This window comes from Hippocampus guttulatus, chromosome 1 (assembly GCF_054856545.1).
Source record: "Hippocampus guttulatus isolate MCC_2025c chromosome 1, RoL_Hgut_1.0, whole genome shotgun sequence".
NCBI classification, from domain to species: Eukaryota; Metazoa; Chordata; class Actinopteri; order Syngnathiformes; family Syngnathidae; genus Hippocampus; species Hippocampus guttulatus.
Window position 1 is genome coordinate 481,296 of NC_141261.1, and position 16,024 is coordinate 497,319.

The 16,024-nt window shown below is 42.2% G+C and overlaps 1 long non-coding RNA gene across 1 annotated transcript; it reads left to right on the forward strand.

Moving 5' to 3' along the window:
• Positions 1-2,644: 2,644 nt before the first annotated feature.
• Positions 2,645-15,499, forward strand: LOC147209925 (uncharacterized). The gene is made up of 3 exons (XR_015101591.1): positions 2,645-2,798; positions 6,225-6,297; positions 11,992-15,499. It is a non-coding gene; the product is annotated as an uncharacterized LOC147209925 (long non-coding RNA).
• Positions 15,500-16,024: the final 525 nt, after the last annotated feature.

Below are 16,024 nucleotides of genomic sequence, written 5' to 3' on the forward strand. Positions count from 1 at the left end.
TATGTAATCGTCGTAAATCATTTAATTTCCTTCATTTTGGTAGAGAGATCCCTCGTCACGGTTCATTATCCAATACCAAGCCCTTCTAATTGAATGTTCTTGCGGCTGACGTTCCATTCCATGTTTTCTATATGACCACGTTCGCTCCCGAATCCGCCGCTACGTGTTAGCATCCAGCGGGGTACATTTGATATTACATTGTATCTTGCTATAGCAGACAGACAGACAGGGCCGATTACAAGAATCCAAACAATCACGGAGACATGAACGTTCTGGACGAAAGTAAGCCTTCATTATTGATGATAGCAAAAATTGCACCCGCCCCAGCTGACACCAGAAAGTCCCAGAAGAGCTTGTCAATGAGTGCGCAATGCACCTGAAGTTAAACAAAAATAAGAAGCGAGTTTTACAGCAAACCGTATGCTTGAATTCACCCTATGAAGTTGGAGTTGAGCTCATTCTCATATGGGTGTCATAAGTGGATGAGTATAATGCTGACAATAATAATAATTATGATGATTATTACAATTGACGAATAATAATAACTCATCCATCGGTGTTGAATCGTGGAAATAGGTAAGGACGAGTAGAGAAAGCAACAATGGGGCAACATCTTGAAACGTGAGTCTAAAGGAGTTCAATTCACAGGAAAAAAAGAATACTTTTGCAGACAGTCCAGGAATCACCAAAAACTCAATATGGATTTCAGATTGTGATTGCGTCAATGTCAAGATGCATGTCCGTCAAGGTGCCGCATCTATGACATAGCTTCAAAAAAGTGGAACAATGAACAGAAAATGCAGTGAGATAATTAGATCAATCTGAATCAATCATGAAAAGTACAATACTTGAAAACAAACAAAAAAAAAACCCTGCAAAGAACTGAAGACACTTAAAAAAAAGTACAGAAATAAATGTTTATATTTTAGAAATTACTAAAATTACCCAAAATAAATAAAAATGAAAATTACAGGGCAAGCAAAAGAATTTGTGGAAAAAATGAAAGATATCGATCATAAATAGGCATAGGGAAAATCTCTTACCTTTTAACCTGTAGCTGTTAATTTAGTTTTAGTTAATTTCTCAAAAGTAAAATGTTCACTTTAATCAAAGATCCTGAAATGAACAAAGCCGATGCTCGACTCAGACTTCTACACAATCCTGTACATCAATGTTTTTTCCACAATAAATCGAAGACAAACAGCCAAAAGCAGTCTTTAAAGCAACGGTGTTCAAACTTTTTCTTCCAAGGGCCACATATAGATTCATCGCAGGGGAAGGAACACAAGGGCAATTCTTCACCTTTAATTTATTAGACAAGCAAAATCCAATACATCAAAAATTGATCTTTGTGCGTGCGTGTGTGTATTTATTTTAAAAAATGAAGTCTCAACTGTCTAAAAAGTGAAAAAGCAAATAGTTGAGCCCCCATATTCCACGAGAACAGATCCACCCCTGCATTGAGCAGATCTCTACTTTCAGGACCAAAACAAGAACTGACAAAGTTTCAAGGATTCTTATTGTTCACAAATTGCAATGTAACATGGAGCGAATATTTGAAGTTGTTTGTTATTTCTTATATAAGATATAAATTATTTGAAGTTATGATTTTTTGGAATTATTAATTTGGTTGGAAAAAAGTTTCTTGCACCTTTGCATTTCTGGAAAAGCTCTACAGGAAACCCATTAAACATTATTAGTTGTCGGGCGTACTTCTATGTGTGTGTATATATATATATATTTAATTTGAGCATATATTGTATATATATATATATATATATATATTTAATTTGAGCATATATTGTATGTATATATACAATATATGCTAAAAGTGGGCCACAAGTGGCCCCCAAACTCTAGTTTGGACACACTCCTTTTAAGGCTGCAACACAGCCACACCCTCTTAAGGTAAGCATGAGAATTCTTAATTTTCTCAGAGAACCCCCCCCCAACAGTTTGGGTGTCTGCATCTGCATCCCACTGCGCTCAGTTTGCCCATCTGCCAGGTGTAGTCCACCAAGCCAGCCGGATTTGTGGAACATGTTACGCATTAACCCCCAACGCTCTCTCCAAAGCTCCCCGAATCAAAGATGACGCAACGAGGGATACTAAAAAAAGGGATTTAAAGGGGCAAATATAAGACCGCAAAGGGCCTCTGTAGTCCATGCCAGTGACACCCCCTACTCCCATCCATCCCAGTAGATTTAATTTGGACCGGGCTCAAAAACGGAGGGCGCCTCGTGCATTTGTTTACATTGAATAGGCAGGCTCAGGGGCAGAGCCACGGGGCCCACTATTCATTAATATACATTGAGGATTTCAGTCCAAATTACTGATGTTCTGTGCACACGGCGCCTTTTAAGTGCGTCTAGGGCAGCCACCAAGAACGTGCCGCCACATACAAAATACAACTCAGCGCATATACAAAAACACAGCAGTCAAAAGGCCACTATCTGATATATGATGTGTTTGTTTATTTGTTTAGTATAAAAGGCCCCCGAGTTCCCCGCTGGGGGACTCGGTTTTATCATGCAAAAAGAAAAAAAAAAGAAAGGCAGGAGAGAGGGGGGAAAAAAATCAACCCCAAGTATAACAAGAGACGAACAGTTAGTGCTGATTTTCATTTGCATAAATTTTCATATATTTTAGCGAAAATAATAGCGGCAGCAGAGGAGAGCTGGTGCTCAGTTGAGGCAGAGGAAAGAAAATCTTCGGGAGCAGCAGCCAGTCGCAGAGAAAGGAGATAAGCATTTCCGCAAGTCGACGATCTTGGTGCACTTTCCTGGACATGAGATGAGGTAAACCCTGCATGCACAGATCCTAGTGGCTTTTCCGCGCCGGGAACATTTCATTTCGATGACGTTCGGTCCGACATTTGCTGCTTTAAAGCGCCTTTGAGCCCGTGCGGAAACATACGGACTCATTTGGTCGCATGTTGAAAAAGGGAGTGTCTTTCTACCGAGTGCGTAAAAATCGATAGCTTTTGCGCCTCAGCCTGGTTGCGTTTATACAAAGAGCAAGGCAGATGGCTACGCTGCGCAGTTTTGTGTCGAACCTGGAGCGGAGGCGGGGGCCATCAATCACATTTTAAGCAGGGGGAGAGAGCCACATCTCCGGCCGGGAAGCGGAACAATATTCCGCCGGGAGCGCAGAGGCAAGTGCCCCGTTTCACATAAATGGGTGAAGTTTGTTTATAGTCCCCCCCCCCCCCCCCCCCTTTTTCTTCTTCATTTTTTTCCCTCACCTTAAACTGTTGTTCTTGTTGCTAGTGAGTGCAACATCATATTTCAAGGAAGCCAAAGATATTTGATTCCGATGTTCGTGTGAGCACTTTGAACCCGAATGCGAGCAGAAGTCTTGCAGCTCTTCGTTCTCACGGGTTAACTCCTCTTCCTCCCACTCCATTGATGCAGCGGCGCATTTCTGAGCCCCGCGCTCGGTCGCCATGGTGAGCCCCATAAAAAAGGGGAACAGTGGTCGCATTAAGCTGTATGTTTGTGCACTGGAGTCGAGAAGAAAAATGTCTCGGTGCCCCGACGCACCTTGAACTGTGCAGTAACGCGTCACAGAAACGAAGGGAGGGAAAAGAAATGATCATTTGTAGATTAGAATAAGATTCATGCCCAGGAAAGAGTGCTTGTAGTTTCATCGTATTTAATGAAATGATCATTGCCGTTGCACAACAGAAAATAAGATGGCAATTGTTATAACAAAATAGTTTGAAAGTGTCATTATTTTACACAGACAATGTTCTGAAAATTGGCTGCAGCACGTCTGGGTTCATTTATGGAAGAACACTAAAAAAACAAAAAAAAAATCCCCAATAGAAAAATGAAAAAAAAAAAATTAAATAATTAACATCTGCCGCCAGGTGTCGCGCTGACTCGTGCAACGTCACCGCAAACGCGAGAAGTACATACATTATTTAACGTTGCGCTTTCTTGACGAGTCTAACAATTTAAATAAACTCGTGATTATGGACAGTTTCTTTTAAAAGCTTGCTTGGTGGCAGGGTTTTACATTTTTTTTGAATGATATGACAGAAAGTTTGTTCCTATCACACATCCAAATCCTGATGTTGCATTCTCCTGCTTCACAATAGACGTACGTACGCTCGAACACATTTTGGAGATCAAAAGAGAAATGCCAAATTTTCTACACGGTTGACTGCGAGGGCACGCATGTATGTGTGTGTATATATGTATATATATATATATATATATATATATACACACATATATATATATATATTGTGTGTGTGTGTGTGTGTGTGTGTGTGTGTGTGTGTGCGTGCGTCCGTGTGTGTCTCAATGACAGTTGATATGCAAATGTTCAGTAATTAGATAGCCCCTGCAGGAGCCTGTCAGCCATCTGCAGCCAACAGCTCTTTGTGCAAGCATATGTAAGCGTTGACTTTAAGAATGAGTGGCAAGCGGGATTTCGGCAGGATTCATGAATCATCCCGCAAATTAGTGAGTCGCAATTTCTCTCCACTCACCAGCGGCCCCTTTTCTGCAGAATGCTCTTGCAGCACGAGCGCAACAACTTCGGGCATTACAAGCACTCAACCTGATATTGCCGCTCCTACTGTAAACACATTTTTAAAAATGGATTTAGTCTAGGTACACCGTGATCTTCCACCCCCCCCCCCCCCCACCCCCCATTAATGCCTACAGGAGGACACGTGAGAAGCTGATAATTCAGGGCAATTTCCACTCGGAATCGTATTTAAATACCAAGCATAGTTTAATAAGACATAAAAGCATCAATGGGCGAAAATCTATTTAGGCACAATATGAAACTGCTCTTCTCCCCCATAAAACGTCTCCTTATTCTCATTTCTGTCATAAATGTTCGATATGAAAGATTTATTCCCACCTCAAAATGTGAGTAAACATATTCCCTGCATCCCTCGTGATTACAATATTCAAATTGAATGGATGCAATTCGCGCCATTTTAATTAGGGCCCACTTAAGTTGCCCACGGACTGCAAAATGTATTTTCTGCCTCCTGGTCCGATGTGAAACGCCATGCACTGAGTGTGTCTCACGTCAGGCCAAACAATGATTTGGAGCTAAATTCAACTTGGAGCACTTAAACGATAATGTGGCCACTATACCGTTAATGAAATGGCCTAAGCACAATATCAGAGCAAGCATTAAAGATGTCTTCAATTTCAGACATCAATATGACCCCCCCCCCCCCCATCAGACTTCTAGCTGAAACCTCATTATTAATATTCTATTAATAAACGATACTAAAGAGCAATATATGCTTCTCATTCCAGCATAGATGCTTGTTCGTTATAGGTGAAAATCTTTGTTTTCAGTTCAGCATCTATTGATTGTGAAAATCAATATCCATGTGAAAATTTTACCCCAGCAGGCGGAGCAGCTACAATGCACATATGAAAATATGTGCATTGTAGCTGAGTAAAAAAGAACTTAGCTTTGTATATAATGTTATAAGTATTGTGACTTTTAATTGTGCCAATAGTAAAATCAATTCAAAGCATGTAAGACACTTAAATTGAGGTCGAAATGTGAGTGCACACACACAAGTGAGTGACAGGAGACAGATGAGCAGATAGCCGAAACACAAACGAAACGTTCTGAGTACGTTTCAATTAATGGCTGTAAACTCAATGTGGCTTTTGTGTGAGTTTGGGCCGGTCGTGGTGGGCGCTCCCCCACACACACGCACTCACACACTCGCGCACGCGCACACACACACGCTTATAGTCCTCGATCGAAACAAATCAGTGATATTGTTGTGAATGCAAATCAGCAAATGGTCATTTTCTATTTCTATGGCCTGTATTAAACATGCTAATCAAAAAGGATATGTAGTTATCAAGCAACATATTTAATAAATAAACTGAACCCACAGGAAATCTGGACTGCTTGTTTGTGTCTATATGTATGGCGATAGTGGCAGCTTTTTGTTTTTGTTTGTTAAACACAGTCAGTCCCTGAGGATGTAGTCCGACTGTTTGTGGCACCTCCCCTAGCAGGATTACATTAATCAAAGTATTTATTTCCCTTGGGGAGCCAGGCGCAAATCACTCCAAATCCCAGTAAAATTGGATAACAGAGGAGTCAACACCCAGGCTAAACCTCGCACACACTTTGTTGTGTGCGAGTGTGTGTTTTGTTTTTTTTTTTGCTCATTTCACCAACTTAATGGATCTACTTCTATCTAACTTGGTGTAGCATGTGTGCAGGCAGGAGACCAGATAGAAGTACGGAGGCCCGAGAGAAGACAAACAACATAATTGGATGGAAGCAGGAGCTCAGGTGGAGAAAAAACACAACACGACTAATGCGATAGAAGTGACTGCGGATGTGGTGCTGTACAAATAAGTTTTTGTCTGTGACTGTCAGCCGCCTGGGTCAGAAGAACAAAAAAAACCAACAACAACAACAAAAAACAACAACAACCTTCTCCAGGTTACCGCTGAGCATAACCCCCCCCCCCCAAAAAAAACCTGGGAAAAAAAGCATAACAACTGTTACAGTACCGGTATTTGTATTATTTCCTCAGTAATTACTTGTGCTGTTTGGTCAACAGCACTATGGCTAATAAATCTGGAAATGTTTACAGGCAAGCTGCTGCTTCTCAAACAGTAAATGCAACACCCAATATGCTAGCTACCCGTTATCCTAATATAACAATACGGCAGTAATATTTCATTGCGTATTGTTGGTATCCATAATGGGAGCAAATATGACTTATGTTTGAGACTCCAACCACATTGCTAGCTTGAGCTGATGCTAACGCTCTTTGAACCTGTGCGCGCATGCTGGCAAGGTGCCGAAGCAGGATACGTTGAGCGCTTTTGGGCAACCGCCAAGTGGAAAGTTGGCCAATGAGAATGTTTGAGGGGAAACGCAAGGGCAAGCTCGCTCCAGAAACGTGCAGCGCATGAGCTTGTGTTGTCACGTTGAAACAGCCGAGGGGAGCCTTGATTCACGCAGGCATTATGCACGCCGGACGCTTATGGCACTGCTCACCGTTGCTGTGCAGTCGGGCCCATTTGCTGGGAAATGGCTTTCCATACATCTTTTGCGAGATGACTCAACCTGGACCCCCTACTACACGCCAATGTTTGCAGCCTGCTGCCGGTCACAGTGAACTACTGTAAGACTGGGAAATATATTCAAGTGTAAACGTAAACATTATTTCTTTTGTTTACTGTTTTACAATACCTTTCTAAACATTTTGTTTCTTGAAAGGAAGAGCTAGCTTGCGTTGGCTGATGTTCTTCAAACATTGTGTTCCCACCGCTCTGCTAATGTTAGGGAGTAACAAAAATGCTAAATTAGCTATTGAATAACACATCAAATACACCCTATGTACAAACGTTTTTTTTTCCGGAATGGACATTGATTTTTTTTGGAAGGCCAGAAGCTGATGGTTTTTGGACTGAGACAATTTTGTAGATTGATTTTTTTGTGATTCCAAAATTTACTGTTGACCCGCGTAATGACAATGGATTGGGAATAACTTGCTTCTCCGACAGTGTTGCTGTAGTTGTTAATGCTCCCTGGTTCATGCTTGTTCATGCCGTTGCTGTCCTTGTTTATTTCCACCTCATAAACCCCCAAATCTCAGTCAATCACGATCTCAACTGTGGCTGGCTTTACCTCTTGTTATTAATGTGGTTTGTTCATCATGTCCTAATACACAGAGGTTGATAAAAGTAACAAAGAGTGAAAAACACTGATATCTGTTTTAAAATGAGGGAGAAGAAGTTGCAACTTAAAACTTGCTCTACTGAGTACCATTTCAGGTTCTATTGAATTTTTCAAACAATAACGTTTGACTTTGCACTGTTTTAGTTCAATTGTACTCCTCCCCCAATTTCTTTTTTGCCAGTACAGTAATGAGCTGTACCACAATGGCTGCATTTGCAGTCACGTGGCTGTCCGGTCAACGACAGGCTCCTTAAGCTGTTTTTGGCAGTTTGTATCACAACTACAAAGATATCCCAATCATTTTTGCACACAACTCAACCAAATCTCATCCATATGGTCGAGCAAATGTGTGAACTTTAGATTTTACATTCCAATAAATGCCATGAATAGATGTAAAGTGGAGCCACATCATGTGGGGTAATGTTGCTAACCTGAAGGTTGGCTTACAACATTTTCAGTTTCAAGTATATTTCCATTGGGAGTCAAGGTGTGGAATTTTGGAAATACTCCAAATTGGAAATTCCCATGGACATCAAAGGAGTTCACGTGAAATGTAGACATGTAGATGTTTTGGTCTGGATTTTATTGATTATTTATTAAAAGGTAATCTTCCTTTTTTTAAATTTCTGGTTGATTCCCATCTCCTCCAATAAATTCCCATTGAAAATTTCCAACTCCCAGAATGTTGGAGCCCTATGTGATGCATTCAGAGGAGTTCTCAAGGTGCTGCCTTCTCCAAAGAGTGTAGCTGTTGAACTGGGCTAGAGTTACAGTGTAGTTATTTCTCCAATTAGGAATTAACATTTGCAATTTACGAAGGAGAGCTAAACAAACGACAGTATATCTTGCGAACTTAACCTACTGGCTTGCTTCACGCAAAAACTGCAACATCTAATGGCTTGGCTGTTCATGCTGGCACAGCTGCTGGCCCAATTCCCCATCCCCTCCCCTCCCCAGGTTTTAGTCCAAGCCTGTAAGCGTTGCGGCCGTACAAAAGCGCCTTTGAGGGGTGGTTGGGCGGCGGGGTGGGCGCGAGGGGGGGGGGGGCACACGTGGCCACAGATCCTCAGAGCAAACACCCATTCCACATGACTCACCAAGGGGCCTCGGTGAAGATGGGGCGGTGACAGGATGGACACTGCATGAGTGAGAGTCGACAGTTTAGAACAGAGGTGGGCAAACTACGGCCCGCGGGCCGAATCCGGCCCGTTGGTCCTTTTAATCCGGCCCGCCGAAGGTCGGTCTACAATTAAGGTTCGATGTGAATGATTGCATTCATTTCAATTGGACTTGTAATGACAGGCATTTCATCGCCAGGTGGTGCATTGACTTGAAGTTGCAGAACACAGGGAGGGGGGGGGGATCTTTTCGACCACCTAGGACCTCTGTATCGCTCTACTTCTACTGGTCTGATCACAACCCATCTGCAGAAATGCACAGGCTAAAATAGGTCATCAACAACACTGTCGTCATTTAAAAAAAGTATATTAATACAGTACTTTCATGCTTTTGTTCTGTTGATGTTTGATATGGACTGTCAACAAATGCAGTTAATTTTTTTTAATGTACCATAGCTCGTGCTGACCTGGCCCTTCTGTCAAATTTTAAAAGTCAATGCGGCCGTCGAGCCAAAAGGTTTGCCCACCCCTGGTTTAGAATCAAAAATTCTGAAGGCCCGGCAGCAGCACAATAGAACTTCATTGTTCAAGCATGTCTAAGAATTGCCTCAGCGTGGACTGTCAAATCAAATATCCCTCTGTGTTTGTTTTTTTTCTTCATGATGCCAGGGAGCCATGATGACTGTGTGTGAACATGCTGCAAATGTGCGCGTGTTGAGACTGTTTTGGCGAGAGGCGGCTGCGAACCTGGATCATGGTACATCTGTGCTGAGGATTTGACTGGTTTTCATTTTCAGGCTTGATATAAATAGATTTCACATTTTCGAGTGAATGTATCACAGCACCTGAAAGGTAAATGTCCCGGCCGGCTGACGGGCTGTCTGCAATTTTGGATCACCATTTATGTTCGTTTCCCAGGTGACGTTGCTCCACAGAAAAGCATCGAAGATTCATATTTGGTGTGTGACTGTACAAAATCCTTTGTGAGTCCGAAGCAGAGATAATTCAATGTTATCTGAAATGAAGCATCTCTCTCTAGAAGATTCTTGTTTCTTGTGCTCGTGACTGGTTTATACTAGCAACTGTTTGCCGAGGACCTATTGGATTAAGATTGTGCAAATCTGCCCCCAAAATGCACAACGCATGTCACAACCGCTTCCCATTTTTCCTCCCGTGTTACATAATGCTGCACAGTTCTCCGAGTCATCAGCTCATGTTCAAATCTTGTACGCAAATAAGGACGGATGCGTGGGAGGGTGTGGATCCTGCGGATAGTCACGCAAGCTATCATCTGTCATTCAAACAGGGCTGTTACTTTTGTATCCAGCTGTTGATATGTTTGGGTATAGCCCTTTTGTCATTTGTGTTCAAGTTTTGTGGGTATTATCTCGCATTTCCACACATATTAATCGCGGCGATGGTCAGAATCACAATCAGAATCAAGATCATCTTTATTGGCCAAGTATATTAAAACACAGAAGGAAACAAGAAAATTGTCTCCACGAATTGAGCCAATGTTTTACTTAAGCAAAAAAGACAACAGACACTGTAACAAAATATACATTTAAGAAATAAGCAAATGTACAAAGAGTCATTAACTTGTACGACGTGTGCTGTAGTGCAGTAAAACTGATCAAAATCCAATGATGAAGAGTGACGGAGCTGCATAGATGAATGTGCAAATTGGCTGTAACCATGAGATTACGAGTCAACTACTGTACTTTAGAAGTTGATGGTAAGTGTGGCATGGCGAATGAGTGCTCAGCATGTCCGTCCACCTTACAGTTCTGAGGTGCTTTGAAACGGATTTCTTTGGCTTTCTTGTGTGGTATCGGCTTGTTTTTGCCGTAGCCTACTTACAGTTCCTCAGGCACTACGGCAGGGGTGGGCAAACTTTTTGGCTCGGGGGCCGCATTGACTTTTAAAATTTGACAGAAGGGCCAGGTCAGCACGAGCTATGGTACATTAACAAAAAAAAAAATGCATTTGTTGACAGTCCATATCAAACATCAACAGAACAAAAGCATGAACGTACGGTATTAATATACTTTTTTAAAATGACGACAGTGTCGTTGATGACCTATTTTAGCCTGTTCATTGCTGCAGATGGGTTGTGATCAGACCAGTAGAAGTAGAGCGATACAGAGGTCCTCGGTGGTCGATAAGATCCCCCCTCCCCCCCTGTGTTCTGCAACTTCAAGTCAATGCGCCACCTGGCGGTGAAATGCCTGTCATTACAAGTCCAAATGAAATGAATGCAATCATTCACATCGAACCTTAACTGTGGAACGACCTTCGGCGGGCCGGATTAAAAAGACCAACGGGCCGGATCTGGCCCGCGGGCCGTAGTTTGCCCACCTCTGCACTATGGTCTCATCCCTCAGTCCAAAAAATGAATGTTCTGTTCACTGGAAGACTCTTAGGGCTCTCGAAATGACCTAGAAGTACTTGGAGGAAAGATTGCTTGAGTTCTTAAAAATGCTTATGAAAGGTGCCGCAAACGCAACCCGTAACTCAACTTTAGCGTAGGTAACCCCTGCCAAACTTTCTAAAAGGATGGTACCCATCATCTCTTATGGCAACGATATTTCAAGCAACAGGACACTGACGCGGCTTACCACCTCGACGTAAAGACACTCAAGAATAAACTATGAATGAATAAACGATGAACAAATTATGCGGCCTGTGCTATGACTTGCTATCTATCTATCTGTCTGTCTGTCTATCAATCTATCTAAGCATTACATAATTACTTTCTGCCATTTCATAGAAGATCATGAATTAATTCAGTCCGTTCAGTGAGGTCTTATAATTTGTCATGGCACATAAGAGCTGTAAACAAATGTGCCCCAGCAGTAGCATGAGAATGATAATACCTGATTTATTCAAGTTACATTACTTTAATATTACGGTACTTGGATTTCTTTACTAACTACTTTTCTAAAAGAGAACTTGCAACTGCTCTGGAATATATTTTCAAAGTAACCCTCCCAACCCTGGCTACAGCACATCTGTGACCCAAGTGAAGGACAAAATGTCTTTTGGTTTTGGTGTGCATTGTTCAATCGCGCCGACAGCATGAAACAATGATGCTTGTGGCCTCGGGGACTTCCTGTTGCGATCTGGCGAGCGTGCCCATATGACTCTAATATCTCTTTGTCTCTTCCCCTTCCAGGAGAGCACCCCAGCAGCCGCCCTCCTCACTGCAAACACACACACACACACACACACACACACGAAAAAAAACTTTGCTCATCCCTCCCCTCCCCAACACTGAGCGACTTCTGCAGGTAAGGGTCCAAGCGCACGTGTGTGTGTATGTGTGTGTGTGCGCGCGCGCACGGGCAAGTGCACGCCATCTCCCCTCAGCCCCAAGTGAAAGCGGACGCGGCGTCTCCCCGGCATCCGCTTCCCTCTGCACGTCGACTGCTGGAGTATTCACGCTTCGGGCTGTTTTCTTTGAGAGAGAGTATAAAAATATGCAAATGCTATTGTTGGAGCGCAAAGATAGGAGGAGGAAAGGTTGTGGTGGTGGGGCTCTTCTTTTACACCCTGTCACCTCCCTGCCACCTCCTCCATCTAGGATGGAATGAAAGAGAGAGAGAGAGATGGAGTCACGTGCACTGTCATAGGAAAAAGATGCGTGTTTTCGTGAACCCAAAACATGTACACACACACACACACACACACACACACACACACATAAACACACATGCACGCACACAAAATATAATTCATATGAAAGAAATTAAAGCCAGACTTACAAAGCGAGAGTAAAGAACAATTCATCATTAACTGTATGTCTATTTAGGTGACAATTAATCAATCAAATCAATCAATTAATCTTCATTTAACAACAGGAAGTTGCTATACTGCAGGGGCTGATTGGGAAAGGTTACACAAATGACAATGATAAATCATGGTTTGGTTAAAACAAGTGAGTAAGAGCTTTAATTTGAACCACACAAGCCTTCACAAATACAAATGTTCAGTAATCACAGTTGACAATCGCTGTCATAAATAAAGTCAGGAGATTCCGACAGGTTAATTGGCCAGTTAATTCATAGTCGCTATTTTAAAACTAGAAAAATCGTACTTTTTAAAAAAACAAAACAAATATAGGCTACATTAACATAAGAGAAAGCATAACGAGAAAGGAAAATTACCCCCCTCAAAAATCAAGAAAATGATCAATAGATTTCCTATGATTTTCTGATTCTGATTCTCTGATGTAAAATTGAATGTGCCTAAGTGGGTTTTCTGTGGGTACTCCGCTTTCCTCCCACATTCCAAAAACACGCATGGCAGGTTAATGGAATACTCTAAATTGGACTGATAAGCCAGGACTGCCTTCATGAGCAGACCTTGCCGAAGCAGCTGTGGCCTGTTCACGCACACACATACACAACCAGACAATTACACGCGCATACACATCCTCATCCTCATCGTCTTCATCGCTCCTCTTCTTTTCCCCCGCGACGTGGAATGATCTGCGGAGCGCACGGCGGCCGTGCAGCTGCTCGGACGGGCCGCGTCGCGGTCACCCCCCTCCCCCTCCCCCCTTCCCATTCATCCTCCCCCCCCTCGTTACATGTTATGTCTTGTGACTTGTTGTAACTGTCATGTGCTTATTTATGTGCTAGGGTCTTTTTTTATCCTGGACTTAAATTATCCTCAGAAGAGGATAGCTTGAGTGTGGGTTTTTTTCCCTCTCCCTACCTCGTGGTTTCCTTTCTGAACTCTGAGTGTAAATTTCCCCATTGCGGGACAAATAAAGGATATCTTAAATCTTAAATTGTCCCAAGGTCTGAGCGTGGCTGGTTATTCGACTATGTGTGCCCTGCAATTGGCTGGCCACCAGTTCAGGGTGTCCCCCACCTGTGTCTGATTTGCGATGACAAAATACCATCGATGAACCGGTCGAATGTAAAGCGCCACTTTGACACACGTCACGCTACGTTCGCATCAAAACACCCTGCGAGAGACAACAGAAAGGAAGCATGCAAGCTACTGAGCAGGGTACAAGATAGCCAGCAGCAACGCCGCGTATGGACCCGGCAAGATGACTATGATTCCGCTATGTTTGCTAGCAATCGTGAGGAACGGAAACCCATTCGCATTTATTGTGAGTATTATCACAAAGTGATTTAAAAGAATACATTCAGAGGCTTATTAGTCAAAAAGGTTCCGCCCCCTGCTTTAGAAGGTGTATTCTGTTGCGGAAGGACCCACTTGAAGGACAGTTGAGGCAGCCAATCACTAAATACGTCGTGAGGCAATACAGTGGGTTGTTGAACCGCAGTGTTTTTTTTTTTAAGTAAATCCACAAGACCGTGACATGTAAAAAGTCAGAATCATCAGAAAAAGGCAATTTTTCATTTACTCGACAGTGACGATACGTGCAGTATATATGGAAAAGAAAGTAATGAAAATACAAATACAGAGGCGCCTAGACTTATGGGTTGAATTCATTTTGTGACCATGTCTGTAATTCAAATCAACTTTCCCCATTGAAATGAAGTGTTTGAGCTGCTGGACCTTGTAGCATAATTCTATGTTTAGCTGAGTTTCACAGTCAATTTTCTCTTGAAGTGAGCATACCGGGACTTGACATCTTTTCGCAATAACTGTTTGCTATTTGTGAAACTGCACACGGCTTGCTCAGGGCAGAATAGACCTCATGGTTAGAAAAAAAGCCCAAGTCAAATGTCTGCGCACACTATAAAGCAACAACAACATGAACAACAGAAACAGTGACATCTCGCAATTCCCCAAATTTGGGCATACGAAAGTCAAGGTAACACTGTGCAGGTGTCTCCGTCCCACGAGCGAGTCAACGAACAGAAATGTAGAAATGTGCCACCGTGGCAATGGAACAGAAATACACACCGATACACCCCGTGTTAAAGTGAAGCTCTCAGCAAGACTTTTAGAAGTGATTACGGAGATGGTTCAGATCAAAGGATTTGACAAGTGTGCGCCGAATATGAGACAGCTAATCACACCGGAGCCCCTCCATGCAAGATGGCAGCACACACTGACGCATTTCCAGTCGCTCCAACCCCGCAGCTTCTTTGCAAATGTAATGCGACGCTAACGGATAAACAGATTATGAAGGAATGGAATGGTGGCTTTAGGTGACGGGGACCAAAGTGGATAAAATAGAGGTAAAAAAAAAAATCAACAACTTTTATTTATGTTTTGGTTTTGAAGTGTGGGGGTGAGCGGCGTGGGAGAAATTAATTACCCATTGCCAATGCAGGTTTAAACGATGTCATTAGAGAACATTAGCGGCAATGTGAGATGATGAGCAAGTATCACTTTTGCAGGGTTTCTCTCTTCCTTCACTAGTCATTATAGATTAATCCATAATCCCCACCACCTAAAGACATTTTTCTCAGCGTAGCTTAGGGATAGAGATAAAGTTTTTTCTTTCTCTTTTTTTAAAATGTATTTTTTACTCACTTGTGCACCCATGTTGTCACATCACAAAACTCTCCTCACCTTCTTGTCAACAAAATTAAAAATAGATGGCCAGACACGAATAATGCTGAGTGTGAATAAAAACGCATCTTTATGTTTTTTCCTGTATTGCATACAGTAGGCTATTTGAACTTTGAATAAAATGTGTGTGCCTTCTGATGTGTCAATGAATATGTTTTCAATAAAGTCAGAGCAATAGATGATTTGTTCTCTTTATGTTGTGCCATTCAACAACGCCGTTGTTCAAATTATTCGACATTTTGCCGGTGTCGGGCAGAATCCTCACATCACCTAAATTGTTGCATTTGGTCTGTTGAGCCATTAACATTGCATTATCACAAAGAGCAAGACATTTCAAACATTTTAAATTGGTCCATTTGTAAAAACAACATGTGGGGGTTGAGCAATAGTGGGGAAAAAAAATGTAATTAACCAAATTTAGTCATAGGAGGTTCCCACCCTGGCTAGCAATCAATTTAGGGTGTGCCACACAAATGAGTACTGAATGGTGTCGACAATTTATGGATGAGTGATAATTGGTGTTGTGTGCAGTTTTTTTCTTATGTTTGTGAGTCAACAATAAAATAATTGTAAAAAATGTACGGATTGATGTTTTTGTTCACTTCCCTAAAAAGTCAATGCAAATGTCAATCAAATCGTTCATAACGATGATCCAATTTCCACTTTTGGGGGGTTTAATATTTTGATAATCTCGTTGCGGTTCT